Genomic DNA, 24,445 nt, shown 5'->3' on the forward strand with positions numbered 1-24,445 from the left:
ATATAGGTAATTGATAACTAAATTATTGATATTTTAAAATCTAATGGCAATTTTCATTGATATTTAGTGTATATGTACATATTTTTCAAACTGACTCAGTCTCAACTGAATAACTGAATAGAACATTCTCAGATTATAAGTGTGATGTTTTACATTATAGGAAAATAGAATTTGAGATTCAGATATGTTATTCTGTAAAATATATTAAAAATTTGTAAAACCAGAAGTCTCAATCAGATTTTTTTTCTTTCCCTCATATTTAGCAGGTTTACCAGCAATTACTGTGGCAGCTAAGGATATAAAAGCTATACTTAGGCACAGTGGAAAAGAATATTGTGACCACTTAATAATGTCTACATGGGTATGGTGGGTTGAATTACTGTTTAGCAATATTCTTTCCCTCCATTTAGTTTCCATACGAGGAATATATGTCCACTTCATGACTTTGGGATTCATCCTGTGACCTGCTTTGACCAACAGAGTGAGTCACAAGTGGCAGTGCACCGCTGAGACTAGGCTTAAGAGACCCTGCATGTTGCTGCTTGCTCTCTCCCACTTCTGCCACCACCATGATGTACACACTCCACCTGGCCTGCTGCCTCCAAAAGGAAAACAAGAGCCGGGATCACCTGACCTCCAGCGAATTAACAAATGGATGCAGAAGCCCAGCTGAGATCAGCAAGGTCTCCAGCAGAGAGGTGAGCTCAATAAATGCTCATTGGCTTTTTTTTTTTTTGCTAGTACTGAGTTTTGAATCATTTTATCGAACACCAGTTGGTAAGCAAGGAAAGAAGATCTGTGGCAGTGTGTGGTACATTTGCTCTCACAAGTCTAGGATATATCTGGAGACACACATTTTGCTAAAGCAGAACATTTACCAGGAGAACTGTTGGTTAGAGCAATGATCCCAAAGTATTACAAGGTTCTCTGGATGCCTCCTTCCCTAGTTAGTAGTTACTGAAGGAGAAAAATAGACCTGAATGTTATAGAAAAGTTTTCAAAAGAAGTTAAACTTTTTTGGGCCTGAAATGATATTGAGTTAAAATACGGGCAACTAAAATAATAGATAGTAGAAATAGCTAACATTTGTTGAATGATTACTGTGTTCCAGAAACTGTTCTTAGTGCTTTTGCATGTACATAACTTTTTTTTCCATAATAACTTCATGTACTAGGTAGTATACCAGTCTCCATTTAAAAGATGAAGAAACTAAGGCACATACATTTTGAATAACTTTGAGTAACACAGTCATTCAAGCACCAAGTGGGCAAAATCTGATTCAAATTTGGTTATCTAGCTTTGGAGCTTATATTCCTAAGCATGATTCTTTATAATATTATAAAACATACTATTTTTTCCCCCATGGAACGGCACTTTATTTTAAATATAGCAGTGTATACACATCAATTCCAAACTCCCAATGTATCCCTCCCCCCATCCTTCCCCCCTGGTAACCATAAGTTTGTTCTCTAAGTCTGTGAGTCTGTAAAACATACTACTTTAAGATCCCTTAAAGAATGACTCTCAAAGATGGGCATCTCAATTTTATTTTCGTTAATAGCAAGAGAAAGAAAATGGGTAAAGTGCATTACCTTTCAGTGTTGCTATACTCTTCCTTTCCTTTGTGCATTGCTACCCCCAACACACAAACCTATTTTAGAACATCCTTGGATCTGCATGTGCCAGTAAAACATACAAACACTGATACTCACATACAGTTATTATCACTCACAGAGATGGCAATCTCTGTGAGCTCTAAAGTTGTTGAGATTTCCTCAGGCAATGAATGATCAGACATATTTGGATAACAAAAGTGGAAGATGAAAAAGTAGAAGGAAATACTTCCTTGATGAACCAGAGTTGCATACAGACATTTGCACCTCAGCAACACAAGACCTGAAAAGAGAAGTTGAAATCCATTCGCTGTCTTTATAAGAGAAAGGAAGGTCTAGAGAAATGCCCAGGCAGGAGGAAGTATGAAGTCTTCCCTTGTCATGAGACTTTCCTAAGCATGAATGTTCACAGTGTTTGCTCAGTGGGAAAATTTGGGGTGAACGGTGTCAGTGTGATGAGCTTGACCTGAGTAGAGCCAGGAATTTTTTCTCTGCATATCAGAAATATTAGAACCTTCAATTTTTAAAAATGTCTTCATATTTGAAAGTTGCTAAGAGAGTAAATCTTGAAAGTAATTACCACAAGAAAAAAATTTGTAATATTGTAGTTACAGATGGTGCCTAGACATAGCGTGGTGATCATTTTGCAGTGTCTACAAATATTGAATCATTAAGTTGTACACCTGAAACTAATATAATGTATGTCAATAATACTTCAATTGAAAAAGATAATTTTTTTTTTTTTTTTGCGGTACGCAGGCCTCTCACTGTTGTGGCCTCTTCCGTTGTGGAGCACAGGCTCCGGACGTGCAGGCTCAGCGGCCATGGCTCACGGGCCCAGCCGCTCCGCAGCATGTGGGATCTTCCCGGACCAGGGCACGAACCCGTGTCCCCTGCATCGGCAGGTGGACTCTCAACCACACCACCAGGGAAGCCCGAAAAAGATAAACTTTTTAAAAATTCAAATAATACTATTCAAAGGAGAAGTCCCACTTTGTGTCACCAGCAAAGAGTGGGCTGAACCCTGTGTTGGAAATTATAGCCTTTACAAACACTTTCCACATTTCTGTGCTGTGATTTACTCTTTCCTGGTGTTATTGTAAATTGGAAAACTCATTATGCAATTTTGATATTTCCTATTCTGTCATTGGTGTCCAAAAACAAATATAGTGTCTCCTCAGTCTGAAGTTCTGTCTTCTTAAATATTTGAATAACCAGCTCTTTTTTTTTAATTTGCTCATCAGTCTAATAATTAGTACCTTAAAAAGAATTTCCTTTACCACTCCCATCTCTGTTTTGCCTCTTCATTAGAATTTAAATTATATAAAAGCAAGAACTTTGAATCTTCATATGATACCTTCTAGTGACTGTCTAGAATAATATCTGGCACAAAATATGTGCCCGACATTGATTTGGTGAATGGATAAATAATCTGAACTCTTTTTTAACGCATGGAGCTGAAACCTGAATTTTGCAGTTGGTGAAATAACATTGATCAGTTTGGCTTTCTCAATAAATATTGATTAGGTAAATGAAATATTACAAATGGTATTTTCTGTGAAGATTGAGAAAGGACTCTGACGACTACATGTGATGATGTTGGATTGCCAGGACTTAGGGGCTTCCCTGGTGGCGCAGTGGTTGAGAATCTGCCTGCTAATGCAGGGGACATGGGTTCGAGCCCTGGTCTGGGAAGATCCCACATGCCGCGGAGCAACTAGGCCCGTGAGCCACAACTACTGAGCCTGCACGTCTGGAGCCTGTGCTCTGCAACAAGAGAGGCCGCAATAGTGAGAGGCCCGCGCACCACGATGAAGAGTGGCCCCCGCTTGCCACAACTAGAGAAAGCCCTCGCACAGAAACGAAGACCCAACACAGCCCCCCCCAAAAAAAAAGTAACCTAAAAAAAATCGTGCGGGGTTTTATCATGACTCCTTAAATAACTGTTATATAAGGAGCTTATTTTTTTCAATTTTAGGTCTTTATTAAAATATACATTACCACCACCAGATAAAAGATTCACGTCTAAATTTGTGCAGCACAAAACACAAAATCTGACTTTAACACGTTAGTGTGTATTGAGGAAAAAATCAGGTTTTCTGTTGCTAATGAAAGTACTATGGAATAAAAATAAAAGTAATTGGATATTTTTTAGAAGTCTTTACAGCTGAAATGCATTATGCATAATTACTTCGTGAAGATGCTACCAAATAATCTGAACAGGTGTTAAAACATTTCGGTCTATTTAGCAGCATAGACGAAGCCTGGATTGTCTAATGTACTTTTCTCTTCTTGTTTAACCTTAATTAATCCTTGCAGGGTCTCTGTGAGATAGGTCTATATCAACCTTGTGGAATGACAATTACAAAAAGGCAGATGCAGAGATTAAGGGCTCATGATCACTCAGCACACTGGAAGCCAAACTGAGTTTAGAAATCCAGAATTTCTGATCTTACCTTGGATACTGTTTCAGGGAATTGGATTACAACTAGGAGGGACTGTTCTTTACTTGAGGTTTTAAAAAATCTGATTAAAATCTACATCCAGAATTTTACCTGGATGCATTCCCTCATTTTCCATTTTGCAAAATTGCAGTTAAGCCAGAGGCAAAAGCTTCCACAAAGCAATCCTAGTGATCTTTTTGACCTGAGTGGAAACATGATTTGAGATTTCACATGGAGGCCAATTTGGTAAGAATTTCCACTAGTCTGTGGACTGTAATAATTTCATTTGGATGAGATTTGGCAAAGCATCTAGTAGATTAACTGAATGAGGTTTCTGGAGCTTTCTCATTTTGGAGCTATCCACTTTTTTCTTTGTTCTACCTCATTATAAAATGGGCTATTGAAATTGGTTGCTATGTTGGTATGTCAGCTTTTTCTTTTTTTTTTAACATCTTTATTGGAGTATAATTGCTTTACAATGGTGTGTTAGTTTCTGCTTTATAACAAAGTGAATCAGTTATACATATACCTGTGTTCCCATATCTCTTCCCTCCCTCCCACCCTCCCTATCCCACCCATCTAGGTGGTCACAAACCACCTAGCTGATCTCCCTGTGCTATGGGGCTACTTCCCACTAGCTATTTTAAGTTTGGTAGTGTATATATGTCCATGCCACTCTCTCACTTTGTCACAGCTTACCCTTCCCCCTCCCCATATCCTCAAGTCCATGCTCTAGTAGGTCTGTGTCTTTATTCCTGTCTTAACCATAGGTTCTTCATGACCTTTTTTTTTTTTCTTAGATTCCATATATATGTGTTAGCATATGAGCACATGGTATTTGTTTTTCTCTTTCTGACTTACTTCACTCTGTATGATAGTCTCTAGGTCCATCCACCTCACTACAAATAACTCAATTTCATTTCTTTTTATGGCTGAGTAATATTCCATTGTATATATGAGCCACATCTTCTTTATCCATTCATCTGTTGATGGTTACTTAGGTTGCTTCCATGTCCTGGCTATTGTAAATAGAGCTGCAATGAACATTTTGGTACATGACTCTTTTTGAATTCTGGTTTTCTCAGGGTATATGCCCAGTAGTGGGATTGCTGGGTCGTATGGTAGTTCTATTTGTAGTTGTTTTTTTTTTTTTGCGGTACGCAGGCCTCTCACTGTTGTGGCTCTCCTGTTGCAGAGCACAGGCTCCAGACGCGCAGGCTCAGCGGCCATGGCTCACGGGCCCAGCCGCTTAGCGGCATGTGGGATCTTCCCGGACCAGGGCACGAACCCTTGTCCCCTGCATCGGCAGGCGGACTCTCAACCACTGCGCCACCAGGGAAGCCCCTATTTGTAGTTTTTTAAGGAACTTCCTTAGTTTTCTCCATAGTGGCTGTATCAATTTACATTCCCACCAACAGTGCACGAGAGTTCCCTTTTCTCCACACCCTGTCCAGCATTTATTGTTTCTAGAATTTTTGATGATGGCCATTCTGACTGGTGTGAGATGATATCTCATTGTAGTTTTGATTTGCATTTCTCTAATGATTAATGTTGTTGAGCATTCTTTCATGTGTTTGTTGGCAATCTGTATATCTTCTTTGGAGAAATGTCTGTTTAGGTCTTCTGCCCATTTATGGATTGGGTTGTTTGTTTTTTTGTTATTGAGCTGAATGAGCTGCTTGTAAATTTTGGAGATTAATCCTTTTTCAGTTGCTTCATTTGCAAATATTTTCTCCCATTCTGAGGGTTGTTTTTTGGTCTTGTTTATGGTTTCCTCTGCTGTGCAAAAGCTGTAATTAAAAATCTTCCAACAAACAAAAGCTCAGGGCCAGATGGCTTCACAGGTGAATTCTATCAAACATTTAGAGAAGAGCTGACACCTATCCTTCTCAAACTCTTCCAAAATACAGCAGAGGGAGGAACACTTCCAAACTTATTCTATGAGGCCGCCATCACCCTGATACCAAAACCAGACAAAGATGTCACAAAAAAAGAAAACTACAGGCCAATATCACTGATGAACATAGATGCAAAAATCCTCAACAAAATACTAGCAAACAGAATCCAACAGCACATTAAAAGGATCATACACCATGATCAAGTGGGGTTTATTCCAGGAATGCAAGGATTCTTCAATATATGCAAATCAATCAACATGATACACCATATTAACAAATTGAAGGTTAAAAACCATATGATCATCTCAATAGATGCAGAGAAAGCTTTCGACACTCATTTATGATAAAAACAGCCAAAATTCAACACCCATTTATGATAAAAAAACCCTGCAGAAAGTAGGCATAGAGGGAACTTTCCTCAACATAATAAAGGCCATATGTGACAAACCCACAGCCAACATCGTCCTCAGTGGTGAAAAACTGAAACCATTTCCACTAAGATCAGGAACAAGACAAGGTTGCCCACTCTCACCACTCTTATTCAACATAGTTTTGGAAGTTTTAGCCACAGCAATCAGAGAAGAAAAAGAAATAAAATGAATCCAAATTGGAAAAGAAGAAGTAAAGCTGTCACTGTTTGCAGATGACATGATACTATACATAGAGAATCCTAAATATGCTACCAGAAAACTACTAGAGCTAATCAATGAATTTGGTAAAGTTGCAGGATACAAAATTAATGCACAGAAATCTCTGGCATTCTTATACACTAATGATGAACAATCTAAAAAAGAAATTAAGGAAACACTCCCATTTACCATTGCAACAAAAAGAATAAAATATCTAGGAATAAACCTACCAAAGGAGACAAAAGATCTGTATGCAGCAAATTATAAGACACTGTTGAAAGAAATTAAAGATGATACAAATAGATGGAGAGATATATCATGCTCTTGGATTGGAAGAATCAACATTGTGAAAATGACTCTACTACCCAAAGCAATCTATAGATTCAGTGCAATCCCTATCAAACTACCACTGGCATTTTTCACAGAACTAGAACAAAAAAGTTCACAATTTGTATGGAAACACAAAAGACCCCAAATAGCCAAAGCAATCTTGAGAATGAAAAATGGAGCTGGAGGAATCAGGCTCCCTGACTTCAGACTATACTACAAAGCTACAGTAATCAAGACAGTATGGTACTGGCACAAAAACAGAAATATAAATCAGTGGAACAAGATAGAAAGCCCAGAGATAAACCCACGCACATATGGTCACCTTATCGTTGATAAAGGAGGCAAGAATATACAGTGGAGAAAAGACAGCCTCTTCAATTAGTGGTGCTGGGAAAACTGGACAGGTACATGTAAAAGTATGAAATTAGAACACTCCCTAACACCATACACAAAAATAAACTCAAGATGGATTAAAGACCTAAATGTAAGGCCAGACACTATCAAACTCTTAGAGGAAAACATAGGCAGAACACTCTGACATCAATCACAGCAAGATCCTTTTTGACTCACCTCCTAGAGAAATGGAAATAAAAACAAAAATAAACAAATGGGACCTAGTGAAACTTAAAAGCTTTTTCTTTTCTTGATTATTTTTTCTTTTCTATTCTTTACATCTGAGCACTTAATTTAATTGAAAGCAAGCTCTTCAGTCTAAGTGGATAACAAAACATCCCTTTCAGGAGGAGGAAATAGATAAAATCTGTGTTACTAATTTTTTTCAGTAGTTTGGAGGAATTCCTTTTCCATCCTGTGTATGTGTTTTTAAGACCCTGTTAAGTTCATAGTTCCTTTTTCTTTTCTTGTTTGAATAGAAAATCATTCTCTTTAATCCCACCTGAGTTTTAAAAATGTGTTATTGAACTGCCGAGTTCAGGAATTCAGTGGCCTGTTTTACTGAATGGAGGTATGTATGACCTGATAGTAAAAGAATGCTATTCAAAGACATTTCCGCCTGTTTGTTTCTTGGATCAGTTACTGTTCACATAAATCTGGAAAAAAGCCAAAATATGTAAACAAATTAAGAGCTTTAGTATCCCAGTGGGAATATCCATAAATTCTATCATAAATCAGGAATTTAAGATTAAGTGCAATATGCTATTATAAGATAGCAGAGAGAATCAACTATAGACCAAATATTCTTGGCTCTGGTTCGATAATCTTAAAGGATCTTAAAAGATTTGGATTAATCATGGAGTTATGCGTAATGTTACTCCTTCCCAAAGCTATATGTGTAGCCTAAATAGAATTTTATTTTTATTTTACTAACTTCTAAGTGTGGCTTAATATCAAACAAACCTTCAACTCTGAAGCCACTCTTATATTCTTTTAGCGCACAAAATATATATAATGTCAGTTATCTATCTTTACAGTTAATAAAGAGTGAATGAACCTCTTTACACATCTGCATAAATCTGTAAATACAGTAAAGGACAGTTTGATAGGTTGGGGATTTTTCCATTAGAGCTTTCTTGATACACACTCTTCTCTTCTTGCAGCTCTCTGGCGTATGAATTGAAAATTGTGGTCTTTTCAATTTTTTTTTTTTTGAACCAGAGTTAAAACTTAAATGTAGGGCTTCCCTGGTGGCACAGTGGTTAAGAATCTGCCTGCCAATGCAGGAGACCCAGGTTCGGGCCCTGGTCTGGGAGGATCCCACATGCCGCGGAGCAACTAGGCCCGTGCACCACAACTACTGGGCCTGCACTCCTAGACCCCATGAGCCACAACTACGGAGCCCAAGTGCCACAAATACTGAAGCCTGTGTGCCTAGAGCCCGTGCTTTGCAACAAGAGAAGCCACAACAATGAGAAGCCGGCACACAGCGACGAAGAGTGGCCCCCACTCATCACAACTAGAGAAAGCCTGCGCAGGGCAACGAAGACCTAACAGAGCCATAAATAAATAAATACATTCATAAAAAAAACCCCTTAAATGTAAACCTTTCTCTTAAGAAAGACCCCAAAATTTAATTCCCCCATTATGATGTCTTATTAATTTCTTCTTGATTGTGTATGTGAAGAGGAAGAATGAGAATGTAGAGAAAGAGAAGCAATATACACATAATTTTGTCAACGTTTTCTTGAGAGAGTTCTAAAACAATTGCATTGTCAGCTTATGTTTTGTATGCACATACAAGAAGAACTTGTAGAGATTAGGTATTACTGATTTAGCCAGGTTTATCTCAAATTGGGAAAAATAGAGAAAATATGTTGTACATATTTATACATAATAAATACATATTCATAATTATACACAATTAACAATACTCATTGGCAGTGCAGATTCAACACAGTTTTTGTGATTGTACAACTTTAATATTGGTGACTTCACTAGCCTGTGATGTGAAAATGATTTTACACGCTTTTTTTCTAAACCCAAATTAAAACATGAACCCACATGGTTTCTGTCAGAAACTAACCTGACTCACAGTATCCTCCCCAGCAATTTCATGCATGCTGTAGACTAGGTACGTTAGTTTCTTTTACCCTTTATTTTTCATCTTGTCACCAGGCTATGATTACCTTCATGAGAAAACCACTTTCCTGGGCACGGCCGTCTGCAGTCTGAAGCATCCCTGTGTGTTCCACAGCAGCCCTCTAGGAGGGACTGTACTTGTGTTCAGAGTATCGGTCTTAAATGCTCTTCCAGCTCACTCAGGGAACTTGATCACAGATGCATGCAGTTCCAGGAGGTAGAGGCTGGACTCTCCCTGAAACTGCGATCATGTTTTTGTTGCTACAGGGACATGTGCTACCACTAAAGAGAAGCTGAGGGAGGGAGGCCTGTCTCTGCTTGGCTCTCTACCAGAAGCACTGTAGATTCCTGGGTGTTTGGGCCCAACTACTCCTGGACCATACGGCAAGCAGTGTCTAGTCTCTAGTATATCCCCATCCAAAGGACTTAGCTTATTTCTTGTATTACAATTAGACACTCCCCAGAATGGGTGATAGCGCTGTCATCCATTCTCTTCAAGAGAAATGCTTGTGTTACTTGCTGTTAAACACAGAATAGTGTGAATATTGATACATTTCCCAAGGTCTGGATTTTTTAGTCTCAGCCATGGTCCACTTGTAACACTCTCAAAAAGATTTTTTCCCCCCAAATAGTTCATATCTACCTGGGATAAATATATTTTTTTAATTAATTTATTTTTATTAATTTATTTTTTGGCTGCATTGGGTCTTTGTTGCTGCGCGTGGGCTTTCTCTAGTTGCAGCAAGCAGGGGCTACTCTTCATTGTGGTGCATGGGCTTCTCATTGCAGTGGATTCTCTTGTTGTGGAGCGCAGGCTCTAGGTGTGCAGGCTTCAGTAGTTGTGGCTCGTGGACTCTAGAGATCAGACTGAGTAGTGGCTCACAGGCTTAGTTGCTCCGCGGCATGTGGGATCTTCCCGGATCAGGGATCGAACTCATGTCCCCTGCATTGGCAGGCGGATTTTTAATCACTGTGTCACCAGGGAAGTCCCCTGGGAGAAATAGGTTATGAGCCTTGAATAAATTAAAGAAGACAATTATAGAAAGTAACACAGGAGTGGACAAAGTATGTAAAAGACTGCTTTTTTTCCTTTGTGATCTTTATTGTGGTAAAAGAGTATTTTGGAGACCAACTAGTTATTCAGTAGCAATTACCATTGAGTGTGTTTTACTCTTTGCCATGTAAATTTTGCATATCTGATGTAACTTTCTTGAGAACACAGTTTTCCATATTTTATAAAAGAGCCTGAGGCTCCTGGAGGCCTAGTGAAGATCCTACGATCACATAGCTTGTAAGTGGCACAGGCAGGGCCACAATCCTGTATTTTTTAACTCCCCCCTACACGGTTTCTCATCAGTAGGATCTTAATGTTATCTAAATTACAATAAAAAAATGACCAATAATAGATACGTTGATAAAAATTTTAGAATCTATTTATTCTGTTGTGTACTTTTGTTTTGATTCTCATTCTTCTATGGGCTTCAGGCCAACTGTCAGAGTTAGTCATTAGCAGTAGATGTGTATCTCCTGGTATTAACATGAGAACTACATAGCAGACCACATCCTGGTCCCTAATTATTGAACATCTCTTATGTTCAGGATCTCTGGGTCCTATGGAAATTCTACAAGGAGATAAAGGCACATTCTACAAAGAGATAAGGCAGGATGCCTATTCTCTTTGACACTTTTTCTGGAAAGGTGAGAAACAAATGAAAATCATGGCAATGGAAAGTGATATGGTAAAAGTGAAATTAGTGGTATCATCTTTCTTTGGTATTCACATAGCATGTTCATTACCAATTATGTTTTATATGGAAATGTTTTCTTTATACAGCTCTGTTCACTTTTAAGATGAAATATTCTTGAGGCTAAGCATTAAATTTTAGTCCTCTCGTTAACTCCAGCTTATATTAAATATAATGGTAATCTGCTAAGGTCCCTTTCAGGTACGAAATTTAATTTCTGTCTAGCAGCAGTATCAACAATCCTTTAGTTAAGCCTTTATCTGTTGGGATATAAATTGTCAAGTTTAGTTTACAGCCTGGCTGAGTGAGAGAGAATATATAAATCAAATGATATCTAAGAATCCATTGAAGCCTATATAATATGTTAGAATTTCAATTTATAAATTCATATGTCAAAAAATATCTATTTTTAAAAAATCAACTCATCCCTGATTTCAGGCCCCAGTCCTGTGCAGTTGGAATAAAAGTCAACCTCTGGCATTGTTCAGGTTCCTCTTGCATCAGGGGTGTACAAAGAACCTGGGTTTCAAGAAGCACCAGAGCATCAGAACTGCCTCTCTAATCCTCATCCATTAGTCCCCCACTGTCCCTAAAAGGCCAGCAATCAAGACTAGCAAAGTGACCCAGGTCCCTGTATCCTTTTTTAAAATGTTGATTTGATTTGGGAATATAGTGGTCCATGCCTATTTTATTTTGTTTTTACATATATATATATATACATTCTTTTCAAAGTATTCTTTTCCATTATGGTTTACTGTAGGATATTGAATATAGTTCCCTGTGCTATACAGTAGGACCTTGTTTATCCGTTCTATCAATACATACAGTAGCTTACATCTGCTAACTCTGGACTCCCACTCCATCCCTCCCCCAGTACCCTCCCCCTTGGCAAACACAAGTCTGCTCTCTATGTCTGTGACTTTGTTTCTGTCTTATAGATAGGTTCATTTGTGTCATACTTTAGATTCTACATATAAGTGATATCATATGGTATTTGTCTTTCTCTTTCTGACTTACTTCACTTAGTATGATAATTTCTAATTGCATCTATGTTGCTGCAAATGGCATTAATTTTTTCTTTTTTATGGCTGAGTAATCCATTGTATATATGTACCACATTTTCTTTATCCATTCATATGTAGATGGACATTTAGATTGTTTCCATGTCTTGGCTATTGTGAATAGGGGTTCTGTGAACATTGGGGTGCATATATCTTTTCAAATTATAGTTTTGTCTGGGTATATGCCCAGGAGTGGGATTGCTGGATCATATGGTAATTCTATTTTTAGTTTTCTGAGGAACTTCAATACTGTTTTCCATAGTGGCTGCATCAACTTACATTCCCACCAGCAGTGTAGAAGGGTTCCCTTCTTTTCACACCCTCTCCAGCATTTGTTATTTGTAGACTTTTTAATGTTGGCCATTCTGACCAGTGTGTGATAGTGCCTCATTGTAGGTTTTTTTTTTTTTTTTTTTTGCTGTACGCGGGCCTCTCACTGCTGTGGCCTCTCCCGTTGCGGAGCACAGGCTCCGGACACACAGGCTCCGCGGCCATGGCTCGCGGGCCCAGCTGCTCCGCGGCATGTGGGATTATCCGGGATCGGGGCACGAACCCGTGTCCCCTGCATCGGCAGGCGGACTCTCAACCACTGCGCCACCAGGGAAGCCCATCTCATTGTAGTTTTGATTTGCGTTTCTCTAATGGTTAGTGATGTTGAGCATCCTTTCATGTGTTTGTTGGCAATATGTATATCTTCTTTGGAGAAATGTCTATTTAGGTCTTCTGCCCATTTTTGGATTGGGTTGTTTGGTTTTTTTGATATTGAGCTGCATAAGCTGCTTGTAAATTTTGGAGATTACTCCTTTGTCAATTGTTCCATTTGCAAATATTATCTCCCATTCTGAGGGTTGTCTTTTTGTCTTGTTTATGGTTTCCTTTGCTATGCAAGAGTTTTTAAGCTTCATTAGGTCCCATTTATTTATTTTTGTTTCTATTTCCATTTCTTTATGGAAAGGTCAAAAAGGTGGGTCAAAAAGGATCTTGCTGTGATTTATGTCATAGAGTGTTCCGCCGATGTTTTCCTCTAAGAGTTTTATAGTGTCTGGCCTTACATTTAGGTCTTTATTCCATTTTGAGGTTATTTTTGTATATGGTGTTACAGAGTGTTCTAATTTCATTCTTTTACATGTAGCTGTACAGTTTTCTCAGCACCACTTATTGAAGAGGCTGTCTTTTCTCCATTGTATATTCTTGCCTCCTTTATCAAAAAATAAGGTGACTGGGTGAAAGGGAGGGAGACGCAAGAGGGAAGAGATATGGAGGTGTGTGTGTATATATATATATATATAATATCTGATTCACTTTGTCATAAAGCAAAAACTAACACACCACTGTAAAGCAATTAGACTCCAATAAAGATGTTAAAAAAATAAAAAATGAAAAATAAGGTGACCATATGTGCATCGGTTTATCTCTGGGCTTTCTATCCTGTTCCACTGATTTATATTTCTGTTTTTGTGCCAGTACCATACTGTCTCGATTACTGTAACTTTGTAGTATAGTCTGAAGTCAGGGAGCCTGATTCCTCCAGCTCCGTTTTTCTTTCTCAAGATTGCTATGGCTATTCAGGATCTTTTGTGTTTCCATACAAATTGTGATTTTTTTTGTTCTAGTTCTGTGAAAAATGCCATTGGTAGTTTGATAGGGATTGCATTGAATCTGTAGCTTGCTTTGGGTAGTAGAGTCATTTTCACAATGTTGATTCTTCCAATCCAAGAACATGATATATCTCTCCATCTGTTTGTATCATCTTTAATTTCTTTCATCAGTGTCTTATAGTTTTCTGCATACAGATCTTTTGTCTCCTTAGGTAGGTATATTGCTAAATATTTAATTCTTTTTGTTGCAATGGTAAATGGGAGTGTTTCCTTAATTTTTCTTTCAGACTTTTCATCATTAATGTATAGGAATGCAAGAGGTTTTTGTGCATTAATTTTGTATCCTGCTACTTTACCAAAGTCATTGATTAGCTCTAGTAGTTTTCTGGTAGCATCTTTAGGATTCTCTATGTATAGTGTCATGTCATCTGCAAACAGTGACAGTTTTACTTCTTTTCGCATTTGGATTCCTTTTATTTCTTTTTCTTCTCTGATTGCTGTGGCTAAAACTTCCAAAACTATGTTGAATAAGAGTGGTGAGAGTGGGCAACCTTGTCTTGTTCCTGATCTTAGTGGAAATGGTTTCAGTTTTTCACATTGAGAATGATATTGGCTGTGGGTTTGTCATATATGGCCTTTATTATGTTGAGGTAAGTTCCCTCTATGCCTACTTTCTGCAGAGTTTTTATCATAAATGGGTGTTGAATTTTGTCGAAAGCTTTTTCTGCGTATATTGAGATGATCATGTGGTTTTTCTCCTTCAGTTTGTTAGTATGGTGTATCACATTGATTGATTTGTGTATATTGAAGAACCCTCACATTCATGGGATAAACCCCACTTGATCATGGTGTATGACCCTTTTAATGTGCTGTTGGATTCTGTTTGCTAATATTTTGTTCAGGATTTTTGCACCTATGTTCATCAGTGATATTGGCCTGTAGTTTTCTTTTTTTGTGACATCTTTGTCTGGTTTTGATATCAGGGTGATGGGGGCCTCATAGAATGAGTTTGGGAGTGTTCCTCTCTCTGCTATATTTTGGAAGAGTTTGAGAAGGATAAGTGTTAGCTCTTCTCTAAACATTTGATAGAATTTGCCTGTGAAGCCATCTGTCCTGGGCTTTTGTTTGTTGGAAGATTTTTAATCCCAGTTTCAATTTCAGTGCTTGTGATTGGTCTGTTTATATTTTCTATTCCTGTTTCAGTCTCGAAAGCTTGTGGTTTTCTAAGATTTTGCCCATTTCTTTCAGGTTGTCCATTTTATTGGCATAGAGTTGCTTGTAGTAATCTCTCATGATCCTTTGTATTTCTGCAGTGTCAGTTGCTACTTCTGCTTTTCCATTTCTAATTCTATTGATTTGAGTCTTCTCCCTTTTTTTCTTGATGAGTCTGGCTAATGGTTTATCAATTTTGTTTATCTTCTCAAAAAACCAGCTTTTAGTTTTACTGATCTTTGCTATCATTTCCTTCATTTCTTTCTGATATGATCTTTATGATTTCTTTCCTTTTGCTAACTTTGGAGTTTTTTTGCTCTTCTCTTTCTATTTACTTTAGGTGTAAGATTAGGTTTTTTATTTGAGATGTTTCTTGTTTCTTGAGGTAGGGTTGTACTGCTATAAACTTCCCTCTTAGAACTGCTTTTGCTGCATCCCATAGGTTTGGGGTTGTCGTGTTTTCATTGTCATTTGTTTTAGGTATTTTTTGATTTCCTCAGTGATGTCTTGGTTACTTAGTCACATATTGTTTAGCCTCCATGTGTTTGTATTTTTTACAGTTTTTTTCCTGTAATTGATATCTAGTCTCATAGCATAGTGGTCGGAAAAGATTCTTGATACAATTTCAATTTTCTTAAATTTACCAAGGCTTCATTTGTGACCCAAGATATCTATACAAATATATATCTAGCCCAGCGAATGTTCCATGAGCAATTGAGAAGAAAGTGTATTTTGTTGTTTTTTGATGGAATGTCTTTTAAATATCAATTAAGTCCATCTTGTTTAATGTATCATTTAAAGCTTGTGTTTCCTTATTTATTTTCATTTTGGTTGATCTCTCCATTGATGAAAGTGTGATGTTAAAAGTCCCCTACTGGGCCTCCCTGGTGGCGCAGTGGTTGAGAGTCCGCCTGCCGATGCAGGGGATACGGGTTCGTGCCCCGGTCTCGGAGGATCCCATATGCCGCGGAGCGGCTGGGCCCGTGAGCCATGGCCGCTGAGCCTGCGCATCCGGAGCCTGTGCTCCGCAACGGGAGAGGCCACAACAGTGAGAGGCCCGCGTACGGCAAAAAAAAAAAAAAAAAAAAAAAGTCCCCTACTATTATTGTGTTACTTTCGATTTCCTCTTTATGGCTGTTAGCATTTGCCTTATGTATTGAGGTGCTCCTATGTTGGGTGCATAAATATTTACAATTGTTGTATCTTCTTCTTGGATTGATCCCTTGATTATTATGTAGTGTCCTTCTTTGTCTCTTGTAATAGTCTTTATTTTAAAGTCTATTTTGTCTGATATGAGAATTGCTACTCAGCTTTCTTTTGATTTCCATTTGCATGGAATATCTTTTTCCATCCCTTCACTTTCAGTCTGTATGTGTCCCTGGGTCTGAACTGGGTCTCTTGTAGACAGCCTATATATGGGTCTTGTTTTTGTATACATTCAGCCAGTCTATGTCTTGGTTGGAGCATTTTATCCATTTACATTTAAGGTAGTTATCGATATGTATGTTCCTATTCCCATTTTCTTAATTGTTTTGGGTTTTTTATTGTAGGTCTCTTCCTTCTCTTGTGTATCCTGCCTAGAGAAGTCCTTTAGCATTCGTTGTAAAGCTGGTTTGGTGGTGCTGAATTCTCTTAGCTTTTGCTTGTCTGTAAAGGTTTTAACTTCTCTGTCAAATCTGAATGAGATCCTTGCTGGGTAGAGTAATCTTGCTTGTAGGTTTTTCCCTTTCATCACTTTAAAGATGTCCTGCCACTCCCTTCTGGCTTGCAGAGTTTCTGCTGAAAGATCAGCTGTTAACTTTATGGGGATTCCCTTGTATGTTATTTGTTGCTTTTCTCTTGCTGCTTTTAATATTTTTTTCTTTGTATTTAATTGTTGATAGTTTGATTAATATGTGTCTTGGCATGCTTCTCCTTGGATTTATCCTGTATGAGACTCTCTGCGCTTCCTGGACTTGATTGACTATTTCCTTTCCCATATAAGGGAAATTTTCAACTATAATCTCTTCAAATATTTTCTCAGTCCATTTTCTTTTTCTCTTCTTCTTCTGGGACCACTATAAATTTGAATGTTGGTGTGTTTAATGTTGTCCCAGAGGTCTCTGAGACTGTCCTCAATTCTTTTTATTCTTTTTTCTTTATTCTGCTCTGTGGTAGTTATTTCTACTATTTTATCTTCCAGGTCACTTATCCGTTCTTCTGCCTCAGTTATTCTGCTATTGATTCCTTCTAGAGAGTTTTTAATTTCATTTATTGTGTTGTTTATCATTGTTTGTTTGCTCTTTAGTTTTTCTAGGTCCTTGTTAAACGTTTCTTGTATTTTCTCCTTTCTATTTTCAAGATTCTGGATCATCTTTACTATCATTACTCTGAATTCTTTTTCAGGTAGACTGCCTATTTCCTCTTCATTTGTTTGGTCTGGTGAGTTTTTACCTTGCTTCTTCATCTACTGTGTATTTCTTTGTCTTCTCATTGTGCTTAACTTACTGTGTTTGGGGTCTCCTTTTCACAGGCTGTGGGTTCATAGTTCCTGTTGTGTTTGGTGTCTGCCCCCCGTGGTAAGGTTGGTTTAGTGGGTTGTGTAGGCTTCCTGGTGGAGGGGACTGGTGCCTGTGTTCTGGTGGATGAGGCTGGATCTTGTCTTTCTGGTGGGCAGGATCGCGTCCGGTGGTGTGTTTTGGGGTGTCTTTGAACTTAGTATGAGGTTTAGGCAGCCTCTCTGCTAATGGGTGGGTTTGTGTTCCTGTCGTGCTCGTCATTTGGCATGGAGTGTCTAGCACTGGAGCTTTCTGGTCATTGAGTGGAGCTGGGTCTTAGTGTTGAGATGCAGATCTCTGAGAGAGCTCTTGCTGATTGATAGTACGTGGGGCCAGGAGGTCTCTGGTGGACCAATGTCCTGAACTCGGCTCGCCCACCCCCGAGGCTCAGGCCTGACACCCGGCCAGAGCACCAAGACTCTGCCAGCCGCACGGCAGTGAATGTGGCAGTCTCCATTATGAAGTCAGATTATGAGGGTCTACAATTGCTGTTCAGCTAGAACAGGCTGATTTGGTTGCAATTTGTCTACGAGGCTGTCTCCAGCAGCTGGTGGCTAAAAGAATAGGTCTCCGCATGTGCTGCCAGAATCTTAAACGTTTATATAGAGGTCTTCACTGGGTTCAGTCATGGATTCAGTACAGAGGGTCTGAAGAACACCTTAGTCTCTCAAGGTTGTGTGTTTGAAACAGCTCCTAAGCCTGAGGATCTGCAAGCTGCAGGAAGACGAGACCGCCCGGGGCAGCCTGCAAGCCGTGATTCTTGCCATGAACCCCGCTGCTGCCGTTGTGGGATCCGGTTTCCCCCACCACTCTACAATGAGTTTTCAGTGAAGCTTTCTCTCTGTGCTGATGAGATTCATGCTACCTGAGTTTCCCAAAGCCATGGAGCATGTAAATGTTGGGGCGGGGGGTGGGTATAAACCCAGCAAATCTGGCTCCAAGGTCTGTGTGTTGTCACCCATTGAGAGTGGGGAGGCCATGCACCTAAACGTCTAACCCCCGTGAGCCACCTCCTCAAACCCACACTGCCGCAGGATAAGTCACCCGTGCTGGCACACCTGAGCAGCCGCAGAAAACCTAAACAACATTTTTACACTTGGATCTCTTACTATTTCTATTTAGTTAAGCTTAATCAAAAACTGAGGTTATACTTTCTCCCCTAGTTTGACTTGTTCTCCAAGTTCATGTTACCAGGGCTTGCTGCTCTTCCTCTTTTAGAGTTTTAGACCCTTTTTCTTAATCTTGTTCCCTATGCAACTGCCTGTCTTTGAACTATCCATCAATCGAGACTTTATTTCTCCTGCCATCACTTTAGTTTATGCCCTCATCTGTATAAGCCAGTCACGCCTTATATGCCACGTATGCCAGCAAACCACTTACCATTTCCTGATCATGCTGTGCTCTTTTGCCTTATGCCTTTGAACATGCTGTTGCTGCCTGATGTGCTCTGTTATTATCTTTTTACACAGATTTATTTCTTCTTCATCTATGCTTATGTCATACTTTCATGCTATTATAGAACTTACAGTGCCTGCCACTAGGCAAGTTAAGAGTAGATAGCATGTTTTACACATCTGTATTTCCTTTGAATCTAGACTATTAAATGTTGGTAACAGGTGTAAAAGAATTTAGGCAAGCTTAACACTGAATGGGCCTCCTAAATCTTCTTTCCCTTCATAAGCCACATAAATAATGTTCTTCTCATTCTGCATTCCTGACCCACACTCTTCAGTAACTCTGTACCTACTTGTCCCGCAAGTAAATCCACCATTTGTCTGTGGTTATGGCCCATCATCTTAGTCCACCCCACTATTTGCAGTCAGGTTCTACTCTAGTTTACCTTTTACTTCAGTGTTTTCCTAAGGTATACAAAGAATTCAAACAAGCTCTTGAAATCTTTTTCACTTATCTGCTGCTTTAATGGAAGCTAAGCTCCACCTGGTGGTAGAATTTGCTTCTCTTGTTTAGACTTGAGCACATGCAGTGAGATCAATTCAGCAGGGAAACAAATTTGTACACATCTCTATATATGCAAACATGTATATATATGTACTATGTATGTGTGTGAGTGGGTGTTTTTCAGGCTTTCCTCTGTCACAAAAGTAGTGAAATATGCTTGTTAATTTATTTTACCGACATTGACGTTTAAAACATGGCATTCAGCATTTGATTATTATAAATGTTTCATGCTATTCAGGCTCTCAGCAATGACCAGACTGATCTTAGTGTGATAATCACAAACCAAATATTTCCTACCACCCCTGTCCCACATCAAAATTGGTTTTCGAAAGGACTTAATTTATGCTTTGGTACTAAAGGAAGTTTATTTAAAGGCCTTTATGATTCATATAAAATTATAAAAATAAAATGGAAAAATGTTTGAAAATATTAACTCAAGTCATATTTTAAAGCAGGATAGTCCAGCCCTTTACTCAGTACACGAGTATGTTCTTTCTCTCTCACAAGCAAGCGAGCACAGTATTATGTTTATCCTTTATGTTGAGCAACATTTTGTAGCATATAGCTTTATGAAGACTAGAAAATTAGCCAGAGTTTACACACTGGAAGCTCTGCAGCTGGATTTAACCCACAGATATGTTTTTTCATGTTTCTACTAAAATATGAAATAATTGCCTCTGTTTGAAAATTGGAAAATTTCATTATAAAAATGCAGCTATCTAGCAGTGAGGGGTCTTTTTCTCGCAAATCAAGTGATCTCAACCTGAGGAGTAAGTACCCTTTTTAGATGTGATGCACACTCTAATTTTCCATAAGCGCCACTACTCCTTAACATATCACACTCTGCCTCCTCTTCTTTATTGCCTGGCTTCTGTAGGCACTGACATTTAGGACCACTGGCATTCATCTGTGATGCCTATCTGAGAAATTCATATTCTGGTCGAAGGAGAAAATGAAGAAAGATGGGTCAATAACCATTAGAAAAGTGAAAGAAACAACCCAAACAAAAGATATAAAATTGCTTTCTCTGTAATAATGCGCCCCACTGGTGGCATAGGTGTACTTCCCATAGTATCATATTTAAGGAAAAGGACTATCTTTCCTAACTGCTGGCTGACAAATTTTAGAGGTTTCATATTCCTTCAAATACCAACTCTTGGACTGAGAAATATCTGAAGTTATTTATTTTCACTTTGAGAGCACTTTAGTTGTTAGGCTAAAATCTAGGCACCGACATAAATGTGTTTGCCTTCTCCACCCAATCAGACCACCTCCTGAGCAGTGAATATTACTACTAAGCCAGTGTTGCCCAACCTTCCTAACCCGGTCCACATCTAATGAACTTGTATATTTCATGCTCCAACACTTTTTTTATTTGAATTTTGTATCTCCCTTTAAAGGGGCGCCTCTTCTGTGGTTAATAGTGACCATGTTTTGACTATCCTCACCAGTTGTAGTTGGGCAGAATAATGGCCCCCCAAAGATGTTCATATCCTAATCCCTATAACCTGTAAACATATTACATTACATGGCAGAGGAGGATTAGGATTGAAGATGAAACTAAGACTGCTTATCAGCTGACCTTAAAGAGATTACCCTGGATTAAATAGGTGGGTCCAAAAATGACAGTGGTTCTTAAAAGTGGAGACAGAGGCCAGGAGGAGCCTCGGAGGTGTGACTATGGAAGAGTGATCAGAGTGATGCAACACTGCTGTCTTTGAACAGAAGAAGGGGCCACAAACCAAGGCATGTGGGTATCCTTTAGAAGCTGGAAAAGACAAGGAAATAGATTTGCCTCTAGAAATGCAGCCCTGCTGACACCTTGATTTTAGACCAGGGAGCTCTGTGTTAGAATTCCATCCTATAAAACTGTAAGATAATAAGTTTGTGTTGTTTTAAGCCACCAAGTTTGTGGTAATTTATTACAACAACAATGAAAAACTAGTATACTGGCAAAGAAGTTTCCTTTGAAGTTTGTTCTCTGACATTTTTGTTATGAAAAGGCATACTTTTTCCAGACAAAAATTGTACTAAAACATAATTTTTGGAACAATGCAAGTTTCTTCCTGCTTTCTTTTCCTCCTTTTCTTTCCCCTGTCTTGAGAATCATTGTTTTAACCCACTCCTACCCCTCCATAGCAGAGAGAGAAGGTCATGGTTGAAGAGCTGTGCTCCTACAGTGTGGAGCTGCAAATAGGAAACCTATGGTTGAAAGAGCTAACAAAAGGGAGAAGGCAGCAAAAAACAAACAAAAAACCTTACTTTTATTTTTCCCAAGATTCCTTTAATCTCTGAACCATAGAAGATTTTTTTTTTTTACCTGTTGCTTTTGAACCACAAAACTGCTGAACTATTTTGCAGCCCACTGAAAGTGATGCTACATAAACTTCTCCATGAGATTATGGCACAGTAAGAACCTGTTGTGGTCTGTAGGGTATCATCGACAGGCACTTATACGTATGCTTAACTAGAATTCTTAATACATTTTAAAGTATCAACCTGAAAATAAAGTATCTATGGAAAACTTTTTCACATTAAGTTTATAAATTTTCATGATGCTATTTTCTGAAAGTTTAACAAACTCTCATTAGTTAGGATCAGACTAATTTCACTCATCATCTTGGTATTCATGTCATTAAACATAACACATTATATATAGTAGCTGCTCAATATATGGGTGAGTGAATAAATCCAGCTTTTCAATTTATTGGCACTTTCTCTGGTTTAGCCAAAAGTAGGATATAAAGCTGTGGTTTTCTCATCTCAGTTTTGCTCTGGGATTCTCAGAGTATAATTTCTCCAAGCTCAAGGTGGTCCTAGAATTTAAAGACAGATATTTTTCAATATGGCCTCTAAATGTTAGACAACTATGTAATTTAGTGCTTGTTCAAAGAAACCAAATACCTTTCCCAGAAGGGAAATTGAATCAGGAGATGTCACGTTGCCCTTCAAAAGGCAATTTCTAAGGGACTTGAAAGGGTTGAATTTTAGAGCCTACCTTCCTCCACCCCCACTGCTTTATAAGGACCTGTGAAGAAGTGTTTTTAGTCCCTGATGCTGATTCTTACACTTTCATATCTATACTGAAAATCATGTGGAGATATTGTTAATTATGTTGCGTGTCGTGCAGCATCCCTAGAAATTCAGATTGGGTAGGCCTTGGGTTGCATCATGGAAATTGTGTTTTGTAAAAATTGTATACAGGTAACATCGAAGGCCCGACTGTGAGAAATGTCACCTTAGGTTGCTTGATGTGCCTATATTGTTGTTCACTTGTACAAACATCATTGTGTGCCCATGTACTCTAATCTACAGAGAAATCCACTGCTCTCTAGTTGTCCATATCCCCATACCTCTCCTCTGCCTCCCACCTGCCCCCTCACCCAATTGTGTAATGATTTTACAAAGCCATGCTTCCCCCCACCCCAAGACCTAGGGTGGTAGATACAATTAAAATTATTATAGTAGAAAAAGTCCTGTAATTCTCCTCTGGGGTAGGTGGCGCTTTGCTTCTGAAAAGGGCTGCACTTCCTTTTCTGTGGGTTAATGGATCTGGGCTAGATAAGTATGTCTTGCATGTTCCTGTCTCTTTCTTTAAATATGTCTCTTCCACCCTACATCGATAGTGCCCTGTCTCCAAGGTTTCCCTCCCCATGACACAGTATAAGACCTGTCCTAAGTCTCATTGATCTCCACACCTTTCCTCACTGCTTCTTACCACCAAAACACCTCTATCAGCAGCAGATAATCAGAAAGGCAAGTTAATCTGTCAAATAGTATAAATGAGAATTTGTGAGTATTGGTGAGCCCAAGCATTAAACCTGGGGCTTCATCTTCATCAGTAGCAAGCATGGCTTAAGCATCTACTGAGTTGTACGTTCTGTGCTAGCGTAAAGGAGCAAAGGGCAGGAGGATTTTCCGCTCAAGAAGCATTAACGCAATGGTGGGAATTTCAGTATGAAGCCTTCTAAATCGGGGAGATGAATTTGAGGGTATGTAAGGTAGGTATACCTTCTCCCTTTACTGAGACTAAGTGTTCAGATGTTTTTGCTTCACCCTTTGGGCAGTAAGACCCTTGATGTCTTTTAGGCTTCACACAGGGGCTCCTCTACTGCTGTAGACCCGGCAAAAAACAGTCAGTTGCACTAGCTCTTCCACTGCATAGAAACTAATTAAGTAGTTTCATACAAAGTGAAAGGATCATTTTTTTAAAATTAAAATTAACAAACACTTATTGGGCATATTTGTCTCCATAAACTCTTTGTTATTTGGTACAACACTCAGTTTTGTATATGATGGGCAATGGTAGGTATTATATAATGACAAATAAAGCAATGATTGTATATTTGTAATTTCATGGATTATTAATAGGGCATTCTTATTTTGTTACCCCCGCCTGAGACAATATATTTTTAAAATAGCTTCTTAATGCTACTGTTTTTCACTTGTTCAGTGGCTACTCTTAGGATGAGATATTTTATAAATTTACTTTAGGGTGGGCAAAATGGAAAAGGGAATAAACTCTTCCCAGTTTCTTCAAGAGGTCCAAAAGTGCATGATACAAAGAATGGAATTTGCTTTGATATAAACATAACTTGCTAACAATAGTTATCCCAAGATAGAAACAGTAGCTTTCTTGAGGGAGTGAAACTTAGATCAAACATGCTCTGGCTGCCTTTGAGGTTCCTGTATCACAGAGGGTTGACTAAGTAATCTGCAAAGACCCTTCCCACTGAGGATCAGAATCCTAAAACTCAGAATGCACTGGCGTGCGTAGGGAGGTTGCTGAACTGTCCCTTAAAAAAAAATGCCCACTAGAGGGAGTATAACATCATAAATATTTCCTTTCAGTTGTTGCCTTACTTCTGGTAAGCCAGCAAGAAA

General features: G+C 38.7%; 1 long non-coding RNA gene across 1 annotated transcript in view; it reads left to right on the forward strand.

Moving 5' to 3' along the window:
• The first annotated feature begins 295 nt into the window (after positions 1-295).
• Positions 296-24,445, forward strand: part of LOC132496237 (uncharacterized) — a 45,218-nt gene continuing 21,068 nt past the window's right edge. Inside the window, exon 1 of the long non-coding RNA XR_009533379.1 lies at positions 296-698. This is a non-coding gene — a long non-coding RNA (uncharacterized LOC132496237). The remainder of the gene's footprint in view (positions 699-24,445) is intronic.

The sequence above is a fragment of the Mesoplodon densirostris genome, chromosome 9, assembly GCF_025265405.1.
Source record: "Mesoplodon densirostris isolate mMesDen1 chromosome 9, mMesDen1 primary haplotype, whole genome shotgun sequence".
Lineage (NCBI taxonomy): Eukaryota > Metazoa > Chordata > Mammalia > Artiodactyla > Ziphiidae > Mesoplodon > Mesoplodon densirostris.